Raw genomic sequence first — 14,296 nt, 5'->3', positions numbered from 1 at the left:
TAAATACTGTATTCAACTATTTCTATCTTTATCTATTTCTATTTTAAAAATAACAGACAAAAATCCATGAAAGAGAGTCTCGGAGATTCCTTTTCACGTTGCAGTTGTCTTGATAAATTATGGTGAAACTTCCCTTTCTGAGTGTCCCTGTTAACTGATCCATGTAAAGTTTGTGATATGCAAAAACATGACAACGTATATATATAAACTCTGTTTCCTGGGTCATTTTGGCATCCCATCCCCATTGTGTGCCTCCCTGAATAACAATAAGGGAGTGCACCAGCTCCTCAAACAACTGACACAACAGACACAGGCACAAGTCCCAGCACAACACAGGCTTTTATTGGGATGTTGCAAACTCTTCCCAAACTGTTTCCCACCTGCCAGCACAGTACCCAAGCACATTAACAAATACAGCACTAATTTTCTTTGCCTTCTTTGTCTTCTCTGTCTTCTTCCACCTCCATGTCCTCTGGAAAGCTTCTTCCGTCTTCCTCCTGACTCTGGCTCACCTAGTGAAGTGAGGCAGGCCCTTTAATGCTGCACCTGGGAGCACTTCAGGTGATCCATCAGCATTATCTGGATGTACTCCCAGGTGTGGTGGAAACCCAAAGTAGGGCTCGGCAGCTACTTTGAGTGTCGCATTTTTGAACAGGCGCATAAGTCGTGGTCTTATTTTATGATCGATTTTTTGGGTTTCAATACCTGACTTGTACGTGAGTATATATGGTATATATAAATTGCTCAAAAAATTGAAGTAACACTTTGAAAACACATTAAATCTCAATGGGAAGAAAAATCCTGCTGGATATCTGTACTGATATGGACTGGGCAATTATCACCCTACAGAGGGCTGAATTCAAAGACACCTTGAAAATCAAAATGAAAAAAATGATACATCAGGGTAGTCCATTTTGCCAAAATTTCATTGCAGCAACTCCAAATCGTACTCAGTAGTTTGTATGGCCCCCACGTGCTTCTATGCAGGTGAGCGTGGGGGCCAGTCAATGGCATTAATTCCTTCATCCTCTAGGAACTGCCTGCATACTCTCAGCACACATAGCCAGGCATTGTCGTGCACCAGGAGGATCCCAGGACCCACTGCACCAGCAGAGGGTCTGACAATGGGTCCAAGAATTTCATCCCGATACCTAATGGCAGTCAAGGTGCCAATGTCTAGCCTACAGAGGTCTGTGCATCCCTCCATGGAAACCGTAACTGACCAACCACCAAACCAGTAGTGCTGAACAATGTTACAGGCAGCATAACGTTCTCCATGGCTTCTCCAGACCCTTTCACGTCTGTCACATTTGCTCAGGGTGAGCCTGCTCTCATCCGTGAAAAGCACAGGGAGCCAGTGGTGGACCTGCCAATTCTGGTATTCTATGGCAAATGCCAATCAAGCTCCATGGTGCTGGGCAGTGAGCACAGGGTCCACTAGAGGACGTCTGGCCCTCAGGTCACCCTCATGAAGTCTGTTTCTGATTGTTTGGTCAGAGACATTCACACCAGTGGCCTGCTGGAGGTCATTTTGTAGGGCTCTGGCAGTGCTCATCATGTTCCTCCTTGCCCAGAGGAATAGATGTGCCATCCTGGAGAAGTTGGACTACCTGTGCAACCTCTGTAGGGTCCAAGTATCTCCTCATGCTACTAGTAGTGACACTGACGATAGCCAAATGCAAAACTAGTGAAAATACAGTCAGAAAAGATGAGGAGGGGAAAAATGTCAGTGGCCTCCACCTGTTAAACCATTCCTGTTATGGGGGTCGTCTCATTGTTGCCCCTCTAGTGCACCTGTTGTTAATTTCATTAACACCAAAGCAGCTGAAACTGATTAACAACCCGCTCTGCTACCTAATTGACCGGATCAATAGCCCAGGCGTTTCATTGACTTGTTGCTATACTCTGATTAAAAAGTGTTCCTTTAATTTTTTTTGAGCAATATATATATATATATATATATATATATATATATATATATGACTCAGTGGCTATGTTTCTGGAATATAATTTTGCCTTATGTTCATTATTCATTTAGGGTTAGGGTATATTGTAAAAACTAGATTCAGGAATGTTGTGTTCTGACTCTTGTCACACACATGCGCATGGGAGGCAGCTAAAGGGCTTGAGTAAGGGCAGTTCTGAGTCAGACCGGGATGTGGCAGAGTGCACTGATTCTTTTTCTCCTTGGCCTGCAAACCATCCACGGGAGATTCCACCTGGCCCTGTTGACGTCACTTCCGGGTCTGAGCCTATGGAGGAAGACCTTATCGGCTCCTGCCCCTTTGATGTCACATCTGGACTCGAGCCTATGGCTGAAGCCCATTATGAGCCCGACCCTCTGACTTCACTTCCTGTCTTCCACTTTTAAAGCCTTCGTCTTTACCTTATTCCCCCAGTTCTGTTTTGGACTTGGTTTTGTGCACATCAGTGCTGTATAACATTTTTGCGACTTTGCAGCCTGGATGCCAAATATACGGGTGGCTGCCCCGAACCTTGCTATGGCTCTGTGTGGAGTTTCTGACACTGTATAATACACTAGTGAGATCACATCTGGAGTATCATGTCCAGTACTGGTCATCAAACTACAGGATAGACAAAGCAGCACTAGAAGACATTAAATCATTAATCATGGTATATAGTGATTTTCCCCATGAAATTCTGTTCTTAAGTGATGCATTTTTATACATTTTAAAATATATCTAGCCTGTACTTGCATTTTAAAATGTAAATAAAAGGATTGTCTTGCTGCCCCAAAGGTGCAGCTTCACCAAGCATGTAATTTGCACCTCAAAAACCAACTTTCTTGTTATCGTTATAATTGACATTATTGAATGTTACTGCTAAGGGTGAGTTGCTGTGCTTGTGCTGTAGACAGCTGACAATAATCAAAGAAAAAATGTCACACAATCACTCACAGTCTTTCACTTTGTGTGATGAAAATGAACAAAGAAAATCTGAAAAACCTGTGGGAGCTCTGCAAAAATATTATGGGTTTGAGTAAATGTCTACAGTAAAGTAACAGTGTAAGTTACTAAATTCCTTTCACTCACTCAAAAACGTTGTCCTCAGCTGTTACAGTATATTATTACTACTGTATATCCTCAGCAAAAGAAAATCAACATTCTCTATAATATTTGATAACTGCATTGTGGCAGTTATGTGTTTCATCACAATTTAGCTCTCTGGCACATTATCTGCTCTTTTTTTTCCCCCAGTATATTTTCAAAATGGCATGCGAACAACGCATCACAGAAAGTTTGCAGTGGTAAGAGTTCATTGGCATTGTGAACTTCATGTCGACAAGTGGGTGGCCTTTCATGAAAGATTTAACGTTGTGTAATCAGTTCAGTTATTTATTGACATATGTACAAAGTACAATGGAACTGTTATATTATGTCAGTGCGGTCTCACTCCATAGGTTATGTAAAAAGGCAAAAAGTAGCCCCTGCCATAGTCACTCCATCCCATGGGTTTTGTGGTAACAGAATTTCACCTATAGAGAACAATGATTCTTGATGATATTCCACCTCCAGTCCTGGCGCAATGTTAGGCATCAATAGAAAGTGAACCAGAGTTCAGGATTGCAGCGAGTCTTGGACTCTAGGAGGAGTTATAAGAGTGTGGTCCTAGGCACTCTGGGGTAAAACTATATATAAAATTACCGGGAAGGACACTACGATGTTCACACCGCTTGGAGTTAACAGTACACAGCCTGTAATAGTTTCCACTTGGCGGAAACAGACAATAGCACAAAGTGAAAGGAAAGGAATGAAGCATGGCAGACCCTACAATATATGAAAATGCGGTGATAAATAATTGGTTTTCTTTGATTGATGTGGACACACAGCCGAGATTGTAAAGACTTGTAGCTGAAAGGTCTGATGCAAAGTGGAACTTGGCTGTATATGACGTGCAGTTTAGGAAAAATTATAAAATTTAAAATGTGTTCCAGCCCTGCGTTTAAAAAAAACAAATTACTTAAATATACATAAGGAAAAAAAGTTGATTTGAGTATGCATGTGCCAGTGGGGCTGGTGCACATTTTTAATTCACAATAGTTTGATGGCAGATACATACACAAATCAAACAACTTCATGGCATAGTAACCACTCTGCCAATTTATCAGACACTTAGCACATATTTGTGCAGATCTTCATTTGTTACAAGCCATGGTAGAACATAACCATCAATAAGACAGAACTGGACAAACTAAAGGAGGAAAATATGCAACCTAAAGCTACAGCAAAAGTGCCAATTGGTGAAGCACCTGTGGAAAGTGTCAAAAATCAACAAATAATAGCTGCTGCGTACAGCCAAGCAGACTCAAAATGTAGGTTTTCTTCACAAAAATAGTACTAAGAATGTGTGATAAAATATATTACTTCCAGTTTACTTTTCTAGATAGATAGATAGATAGATAGATAGATAGATAGATAGATAGATAGATAGATAGATAGATACTTTATTAATCCTAAGGGGAAATTCACATACTCCAGCAGCACCATACAGATACAAAAAACAATATTAAATTGAAGATTGATAATAATGCAGGTAAAAACAGACAATAACTTTGTATAATGTTAATGTTTACCCCCTCCAGGTGGAATTGAAGAGTCGCATAGTTTGGGGGAGGAACGATCTTCTCAGTCTGTCAGTGGAGCAGGACAGTGACAGCAGTCTGTCGCTGAAGCTGCTCTTCTTTTTTTTTCTTTTTTTTTTCTAGCCAGAAGTATTCCTCAGAAATGTGGAAAGCAGCTTTGTTTAAACCTAAACAGACAGATTTTATAAGATTTAACAGTTTTGCTTTCACATTTGGATCCTTCTTCCTTCATGTCAATCACAAGAACATACTAGTTCAGTGCTTCCCAAACTCAGTCCTGGGGACCCACTGTGGCTGCAGGTTTTTGTTCCAACCAACTTCTGTTTTTAATTGGACTCCTGGTCTAATTAAGTGAGCTGTTATTTCCCAGTTTCTGCGTTTTGGAATCAATGGTAAAATAAAAAAAACTAAGTTTGATAAAATTTTCTTAAAATGTACTAAGCACTTATTAACTTTTTAACAATTTTCATCCTGATTTTCATTCTGCTTTTCCAGGTGTTCTGATTGTTTAATTTATTATCTACTAATTAGTGGGTCTGACGCTAAAGTTATTGCAGCCTTTCATCATTTGAGGTTGTTTGCCTGGCTGTCAGTTCTGTTTGTTTTAATTATTATGATTAGGATACAATGAAGGGTACAAACTGCACAAAAAATAACAAAACACTAGGACAACAACAAAAGAGAGGTAAGCGTTTAAAGCAAAAGTACAAATATTTCTAAATGCCTTATAAATGTAAAAATCATACTGCTGTGCTTTTCTAAAGGCAGAATAAGAGAAGGGAAAAAAGACCATCTAAATAAATGAGATCAGTTATTATCACTAATTGTGAATTTGGCTGGAATACAAACCTGCAGCCACAGTGGGTCCTCAGGACTGAGTTTAGGAACCACTGTACTAGGTCCTTTTTTAAAATATGTAAAAAATGATTCACTTTAGAACACAAATTAATTATGTCAAATTAATATACAGTATACTATGACAGTGAAAAAATAACTTTGAAATGAAAAATACCAAACTAACCTTTAAGAATATGAGCAGTGAAGGCTGTGTGGAGTGTATCTCATTCTTTAAAATTTTCAAAGGCATTAAAAAGTCATCTAGCAGAATTCTTTCAATAAAATAGCAAATCGTGTAGTTCAGGATACCAGTGGAAAAAAAGGGGAAGTGTACTTAAGACTGAAGCCAAGAAGCATATGTTTTACTAAAGAGTCATGGGAAACTGGAACCAATCACTGAGCTATGTACCTGAAGCAGATAGGGATAGAAGGACAACTTAGTATTAGGTAATCAGATGAGCTTGATTGATTAAGTGGTCTTTTTTCATTTGTCAAAGTTCTGATGTTCTTGTGTTATGACTACAAGTGACATTTAGGAAAAAGACATTCATCTCCGAATTTAGCTTGTGCTTTACAAGAACAGTCTACTACTTATCCATAAAACTGTTTCCACTGAACTGATTTCTTGGTGAATCTTAAGATACACCTCTATCATTTCTTCAGAATGAGGCCCTAAGACAAACTTAAACTTCCCTACACTCTGAAGCAGCTTCTTGCTGATCTGCAGAGAGTGTGGCAGTCTTTTAAGGGAGTGGGCCATGTCCTCAGATTTGAAGGTGCTAATTCTAATTCTAATATCACACTATAAATATTTCACACAAAGCCTCAGGGGGAACTTCACACAGACAGTGACAAGGGGTCTAAATCTGGGCTTTGGATTTTGAAGCAGCAGCACTAACCATTCTGCTATTGTATCTCTCAAGGAAGAGAGCTTATGAAAAAGTTTGTTTTTTCCAAAAAATGTAATATTGAACCTTACCTTCAAAAAATGTAATGTATAGCCTTACCTTGTCATAGCAGCATTAACTGCAAGGCTGCAACCAACTCTGGATGGTGTGGCACACTCATTTACCCACTTGGACAATTTCAAAGCAAACCTGAATTGTGGTAGACTGAAAAACAAAACCTCTGAAACTTCAGGAGAGCTGGCAAACTTCACTCATTTGGTGATGCCAAGTCCCTGCAGCAGTATAGGACAAGTGGTTAGAACTCTGCCTTTGTCTGCCTCTGATTTTGATGAATAAACTTTATTCATCTACATTTATCACTGACAGTCACACATTTTGTTGATTAACCTTATATGCCTTTGAATCGTTTATGTTTTCTCTAGTATATTTTAATGTACTGATTTGTGTACATGCCACATTGCTGTGCCTTCCTCCTGTATGCCAGGTAGCTCTTTTGCTGGCATTAACGTGCTTTGAACGATCAGTTTAATTTAAAGCTAATACTCTGTAATTGTTGCAAACTAATACTCCATAATTGATGCAAGATTATCCTGCAGACACACTTTACAGGTTAACAAAAGAGGTCCTGTGACCTGTAGGTCGGTATGTTATTGAAATATCTCTGTAGCTATACCAGCTGCCAGGAGTTTCCACCTTTTTTTTGTCATCACATTAATGGAACAGATTCTTAACGTTTCAAGCCATGTCAGGCAGCTATCTGTGAATCATTCCCCTGGAATGTACTGTAACACACAAAGGCTGGGCTGCAAGAGTAAGGGTCACATACTTCACTTCAAGGAGTGGGCTGTTGGCAGAAAACTTTCTCTTTCCAATGTAGGCTTCCGAAGGGAAAAAAAAAAAAAAAAAAAAAAGGAAGGAGGAATGAGGAGGGAGAGGCTGCTCGGGGAGGGAATTCCTTTTGAAGAAAAATTATGCTGAGTGGAATTGAAAGTCAGTTAAAAATGTATACCACTTTATTTTTCAAAGTAGCCCCAAGTTGTTTATACAGAATATTTTGATAGGCCCAAGTGAACCTTTGCTTTCACAACATGTTCACCCTGTAAGTGATGAAAAATGTGTGCTTTTTGTGTAACACCAGGCAAGAGGCCCACACAGTGCTAATCTAGACACACATACAGCAGGTCCCTTCAGGGAGACAACTAAACCATTTATTAAATGTAATAGTTTAACATGTCACTCTCTGGGTCACTTTGGGTGGAAATATGCAGAACAAAGGGCCTGCTCCAAAATAAAATTCCCTGAGTATTGTGTGAGGTGCCTCCAGCACATACCCAATGTACACATCACACAATACAGTCTCGCCTCCCATGCATTTCAAACCCCACTCTGACCACTCTTCCTCTTGCCATGTCAGTGTTTGTTGTATGTTTTACTCTCAACTCCACCTTCAATGGCAAAATGAATGGAAAGAATATCTAAACCCAGGGAAGAAACTGCTTCCTGCTATTACCCCAGAGTGCCTAGGACCACACTCTTATAACTCCTGTGAGGGGTCCAAGACTCGCCGTAATTCTGAACTCTGGTTCACTTTCTATTGATGCCTAACATTGCGCCAGGACTGGAGGTGGAATATCATCAAGAATCATTGTTCTCTATAATGTTAATGATAGTCCCAAGAATATATTGCCCAAGGACACAACTGAAGCATAAAAAACTAGTTGCCCCCTGCAGCTCCAACCATGAAGTAGTGAAACAGGACAAACTTTAAAAATCAATAAACAAGCAGGTATTGCTAGCTAAGCGGAGGCAAGGTGCTCTTCAACACACGACGAGACGTAGACTAACTCGAACAGAGGCTGGCGAGTGAATGAGGAAGGCCCTGCCTGGCTCCCTACTCCTGACGTCTCGCTGCCCCCTCCCCTTGGCCTGCAGCCTCTTTCTCGGATTAGCGTGAATATAACGCTCCTGCAAGCGAACTATGATTCATAGTATAATGAGAAATCGCAAAATCATCCAGAATGTTCAAGCACATTATAGGAAAAAACCCAATTGAAACCCTGTTAAGCAGTTTTCTCGTTCGCTAGCTAAGGTAAGCTACACCCTGAGGTTGGTGCATGAGTGAGGAGTGCCCCACCCTCCTACACTCGGTCTGCTGTGTCTCTCTCAAAAACTTGCAAACAATTCGATACTTCAAGCGAACTATGATACTTAGTGCGATGAGAGAAGTCACAAAACCAACCAGAATGTTCAAGCAAATCATAAAAAAAACCCGATCTAAGTCCGTTAAGTAGTTCTCTCGTGAAAAGTGGACAGACATACAGACAGACAGACATTGGATTTTATATATATATATATATAAATATATATATAAATAACTGAGTTTAATTTAACTTCTTTATAAAAAGGTAAACTCTGAATGAACATCAAAGAGGCCAAAATTATTTGAAAAAAATGTTTTAGTACCTAAAAAATAATATAAAGGAGGGATTACCTCAAGGAGAATATCAAATATCAAATAAAGGAAAAAGCCATTCATAAACCTGTTAATGCTCTGGGTCTAACTTTGCAGGATATTAAACCCCTGACTATTATGTGAGGTGCCTCCACAAACCCATTCTACACATCACACAATACAGTCTCAACATTTCATACATTTCATCTCCCCCTCTACTCACTCTTCCTCTTGCCAAATGTTTGTCTTGTGTTATCCTCTCAACTCCACACTCAATGGCATAATGAATGGAAAGTGTATGTAAACCTAGGAAAGAAACTGCTTCCTGATATGGCGCCAGAATGCCAAGTGTCACACTCTTATAACTTCTCTCAGTGGCCCAAGACTCACTGCAATCCTGAACCCTGGTTCACTTTCAGTGGGGTAGGCGAACTACATGACGCCTGGCCACTGTCATGGTCATTAGGATACAATAAAGAAATAATGTAATGGTCATCCCTGCTGCCAGCTACTATATCAGGGAACTCATGTATAATCATCAGCAACCTTCGATTGTCCTTCCATTACATACCTGTCCCCAAGCGTTTGTAGGAAAACCACAGTGAGACATCCAAGCAGGTGTCCACCACTGGTATAACCTTTACTTACTCTACATTTGTATTCTGAATCAAGTTTAAACAGCCTCACACCCAGCCTTGAGCAAATCTCCTTCAAGTAGGACTTAAATGACCTTTAAACCTAAACTTTGATATTATTTTGGAAAATCTAGGTAAATAGTACTGGTAAACTTGTAGGGCTAAATTTCCTGTTCTTGTCGCAATAGCCCTAATCTTCTAAAGTTCTAAGAGAACAGGCATCTCTCTTAGGGGTTAGCTGTCATTTTAAATTAGAGCTGGGCTTCAAATGTTCAAAGTCACCTGTGATCACTAGGGAGAGCTCTAGAAGGTTCGCTCTTCGACTACCAGAACACAATTCTGACCTTACAAGGATTGTCCTGGAAAAAGCCATGGTGATATAGTCTAAGCCCACATCACATTTAAGGGAAAAAAACAACTGGCTGGAAGAGGGGACCAGAAAAAAAACAGAAATTGAGAAAGTTAGATGTGTTTGAATCATGTTGGTGGAAAAGTAGACCAGCCACCACACCTCAAACATACAGTTTTGGCTGTATTTAGGTAGGTCCAGAGAAGCTGTAGGCTTTTATTTTATTTCTAGTTTTAATAATAATAACAGTACATACTTACACACAAGGGGTATCGGAGTTTAACCTGACATCAGTGAATCAGCCCTAGGTAAGATATCATATTTTTGGGACATGTGGGAGGAAACATAATATTACCCATAGGAAACCCCACACAGATAGGTAAACTATAAGTGGTTATTGATCTGAAGAAGGACTCCGTGAGGCAGCAGCAGTAACGACTGTGTCATCGGACTACTCATCTTTATAATAACAGTATTTTTTTTCTATTTCACAACTTTTCAAATACTGTCTATGTTTAGAATTTGAGAAAAGATAACAGTAATTCATCTTTCAGTAAAATGCCCTTAGACAGGAAACAATGAGTTGAAGGTTGCTTCCATTCAGTCCGTGATCAGTATGCTGCTTGAGAAAGGTTGACACAGAGGAGGCCGAGATACCTCCTTTTGCCTTAGCTGTAAAAAGAATCCAATCTGGTTTAGCACTTTTGCTTTTTAACTTCAGTTTTGGCAGCCATTCAACTTTACAAGGCAAGTTATGGAATGCATATTTATGTATTTTAAAAGTTGCCTTCATGTTTATTGAGGCTCTGTCTTGTTGCTTCTGTTTTCCATTGTACTATGTTACGGGTGGTACTATAGGTGGAGGTCACTCTTGACTCAGTCTGACTTTACTGTGCAGCTCTAGTTTTTATATAATATTAAAATATGAATTTATGAATAACAGTTCTGGCATTGCTATTGATATATGCTCTAAATGAGAATTGTTTGTCCACTCTTTAGTAATCCATCCTGATGTTTGTTCATTGAGTTATTATACTTTTCATGTTCTATCCCATACTGAAGATCCAACCTGACCTTTTTATCTTCTACATTTTGTAGGTTAATGTCATCAATATCTTTTCTTATACTGACCTATTACTGCACTGATTAAAAACAAATTCTCCAAATATGCATGACTTCATTTTATAGTAATATTTTGGGGATTAAAAAAGTAAGCTTTTCAAGGTGAACTGTTCATCTGGCCCAGGTGGCTTATTTGTAACCATGGACTCATATCCTTTTCTGAGGGTGTTCCTGTCCTGATATCATTGTAGGCTGCAGGGTCCACCAAGGAAATTGCAGGATTCTGCTGGAGAAGAGAATTATTTTAAAACTTTTATTGTTAAAAATGTGAAACAAGCAAAGTAGTTAAACAGATGGCTTCAGTTGCACTACCGATAATGGAGACAAGAACAAAAATAAATGGGCAAATTAAGTTGTGAGTTATTTAACAGACAAAAATTGAAGAAAAACTGTACCTAGAGAGTAAGTCTTAACTTTGAAAGAACACAGAGCAGATGTTAAAGAAATCCTGATCTGATCATATATATCATGGCTGCCATGACATCATACATGCGTGTCTTCATTAAGGAAAAAAAAAAAAAAAACGAAAACAAATTTACCTAAGCCCTGCCAGAACTAACAGGAGAGGCTGTAACGACATAGCAGTACTTGATTTCTTGCATAGTCCAATGAAAGCTTTCCTATTGCAGTACTCAGCTACAATTTGAATATTGAGTGGATATTCACAGAGAACTGATAGCAATTTTATTTTTATAGTCCTCAATCTGAATCCCAGCCCAGATGCTGTCTGTGACTGACATAATCTAGTCTGTGGGGAACTGCCCCAGGGATTTCAGTTTTCCTCCCACACCCCAAGGACATGCAGATTGTTGTGAAACACCTTGAAAATTGCGGTGTTCACAAAACAGAGAAGAGATTTTTATAATGAAGAAATTAAAGGCCAAAAGGAATGTCCTTTAATTAATAATGGCCTTTGATAACAGCAATAAAATACAGACACGGGTCCAAAAACCAGGAGGTTGAAAACACAAGTGACAAAGGCAAAATGAAGGTCCAAAAATTTTTTTTAAAACAATATGTCTGAACCAAGTTCAGGCAAGGTGGTGAGGAGACTAGCCCTAATCAAAGATTTTTAAAGTTTCTTAAATAGGTTAACCATGATAATGCAGTGCATTATGTGACAGCTGTCATTTGTAACTAACAACAGGCATAATATATGTAAAAAACATGGCCACAGCCATGAATGACAAAGCACAAAATGGTGGTGGTCACAACTGAATATGAAAACAAGATGGTGGTCCAATGATGTGACAAAATGCCGTGAAACATAAACAACAACTGAAAAATACACACCTGGTCAAGCTAAAGTTAGAAAATGGGATTTATTAGGAAATGGAACGAACCTTAACAAAACTGATAAAGTCATTTCTCAATGTAGTCTCCACCCTTCTCAATGCACTTGCACCATTTGCCTGGATTCCAGCAGAATAAAAGCTTTTGTCATGTCCTCGCAAACCACTTGTGCACCGCTTTCTTCATGTCATCATCTGTCTTGAATTGATGGCCACCCAGATGTTTTTTTAGGGTTCCAAAAAGGTGGAAATCACACAGTGCCAAATCTGGAATAAGGAGGACGTGGCAATACCTGAAACTTCAGTTTCTCCAGACAAGCCTTGGTGGTCTTAGCAGTGTGTATATGGGCATGGTCAGCAAAAGGACTCCTTGAGACAGCAGTCCCCGCTGCTTGGATTGAGTAGCAGGCTTCACATTGGTCTCCAGCAAGTCACAGTAACTTGCGCTAGTGACTGTAGTACCCCTCGGCATGTAGTGTTTCACAATAACTCGGTGCACGAGTGGTTGCAAAAACAAGCTTTTATTCTGCTGGAATCCAGGCACTTCCAGGCAGGTGACACAAGTGCACTGAGAAGGGTGGAGACTACATTCAGAAACGACATTATCAGTTTTGTTAAGGTTCGTTCCATTTTCTAATAAATCCCAACTTTATCTTGATTCCTCCTCGTTAATAAGGTAATAAAAGCAAAATGTGTAAAAACGCATCTTTAACTTTCAAAATGAAAGATTGTGACACAGAGTAGGGTTGTTGTGAACTTGTTTTTTGAATGTCCTGATTTTCTATTTTTGTTTTGCAATATTTCTTGATGTGATTTATTTTTAAAGTTATTTGGTGATGTTATGTTGGTGCCATTTTGTGTTATTTTGCTTTTGTGCTCATCATAATTTTACCATGTTTTTTCGAGGATATAGCAGTGTTGTTTATAATTACAGCTCCCATTACCAAGTATGTGATTGGATATGCCAGTGTTTGTGATGTGCTTACAAAAGCTATTGGATAAATTATCAAATTGATGTGTGTGTGTGTGTGTGTGTGTGTGTGTGTGTGTGTGTGTGTGTGTGTGTGTGTGTGTGTGTGTGTGTGTGTGTGTGTGTGTGCCATCTTGTGGACTAGGAGTTCCAAAGTACATAAGTCCCAATAAGTTCCAAAAGCAATTCCAAAAAAAATGCCCACTCCAGAGGGATATCACAGTCAAACCCTGGCTAGTAATAAAGGCAAACACAGAGTTTTTATAAATAAAAATATTTATTATGACAAAAATATTCTGTTTCCCTAAGAAGCCCCAAAGAGCACAAAAGGCCAAAATGAGTTGATAGCTAGGCAATCCCAGGAGAACAATGTTCCAAAAAAGATAATCCAAAGTCAAAACCAGAGCAAGAAATCAAAAAATCTGTAATCATAATAAGCAAAATAAAAAACAAGTAAACTCACCATTGCCAGGCCCAATCAAAATGAAATGCCAGGAACTGTGGGAGGACAACCAGATTTATAGGACGGAGGGCAGTTCCTGGCAATGACTACCCACAAGGCAGTTGGAACTTAACACAGGCAGCTTACATATAGGGTGGTCCAGATCTAACTATGCAATGTTTAATGCAATGCAATGCAATAATTGCATAATGTACATAAACAAAATAAAAAAGAAAGAATATTGCACATAATCAACAAAAGTAACATTAACATAATCAACATGAGTCAAAGAATCAAAAATGAACAAAAGACAAATAGAACATGAATTTGAACCCCAGCCAGGAGAGAACCTTGGCTGAAACAGGACACTTAGGTGTTTCCACGTGAGATGTGAGATTATAAATGTGTTTAAGGATGGACTGGTGGGTGGTTGCCAATTTTTACTCAAGGCAATAGAATAATGGAAATGGAATCCTACTACTTTGTGATCTTCTGGTAAGAGGATGTATTCGACTTTACAAGGTAGTACCCCAAGGAAATGGCTGGCACAGTAAATTAACTGAACTGAAATAAATTTGACATTTTTCTGCTTCACTAGCGCTGAGGTCATAGTGATCCTGTTTCACTTTGTGTTTGCCCAGTTTAAATGCTAGAAGGTATTTCCATTCACCTTCTGCTGAATGTAT

Source organism: Erpetoichthys calabaricus, chromosome 1, assembly GCF_900747795.2.
Source record: "Erpetoichthys calabaricus chromosome 1, fErpCal1.3, whole genome shotgun sequence".
Taxonomy (NCBI): Eukaryota; Metazoa; Chordata; class Cladistia; order Polypteriformes; family Polypteridae; genus Erpetoichthys; species Erpetoichthys calabaricus.
The sequence above is the reverse complement of the archived record's forward strand: the minus strand, read 5'-3'. Positions refer to the sequence as shown.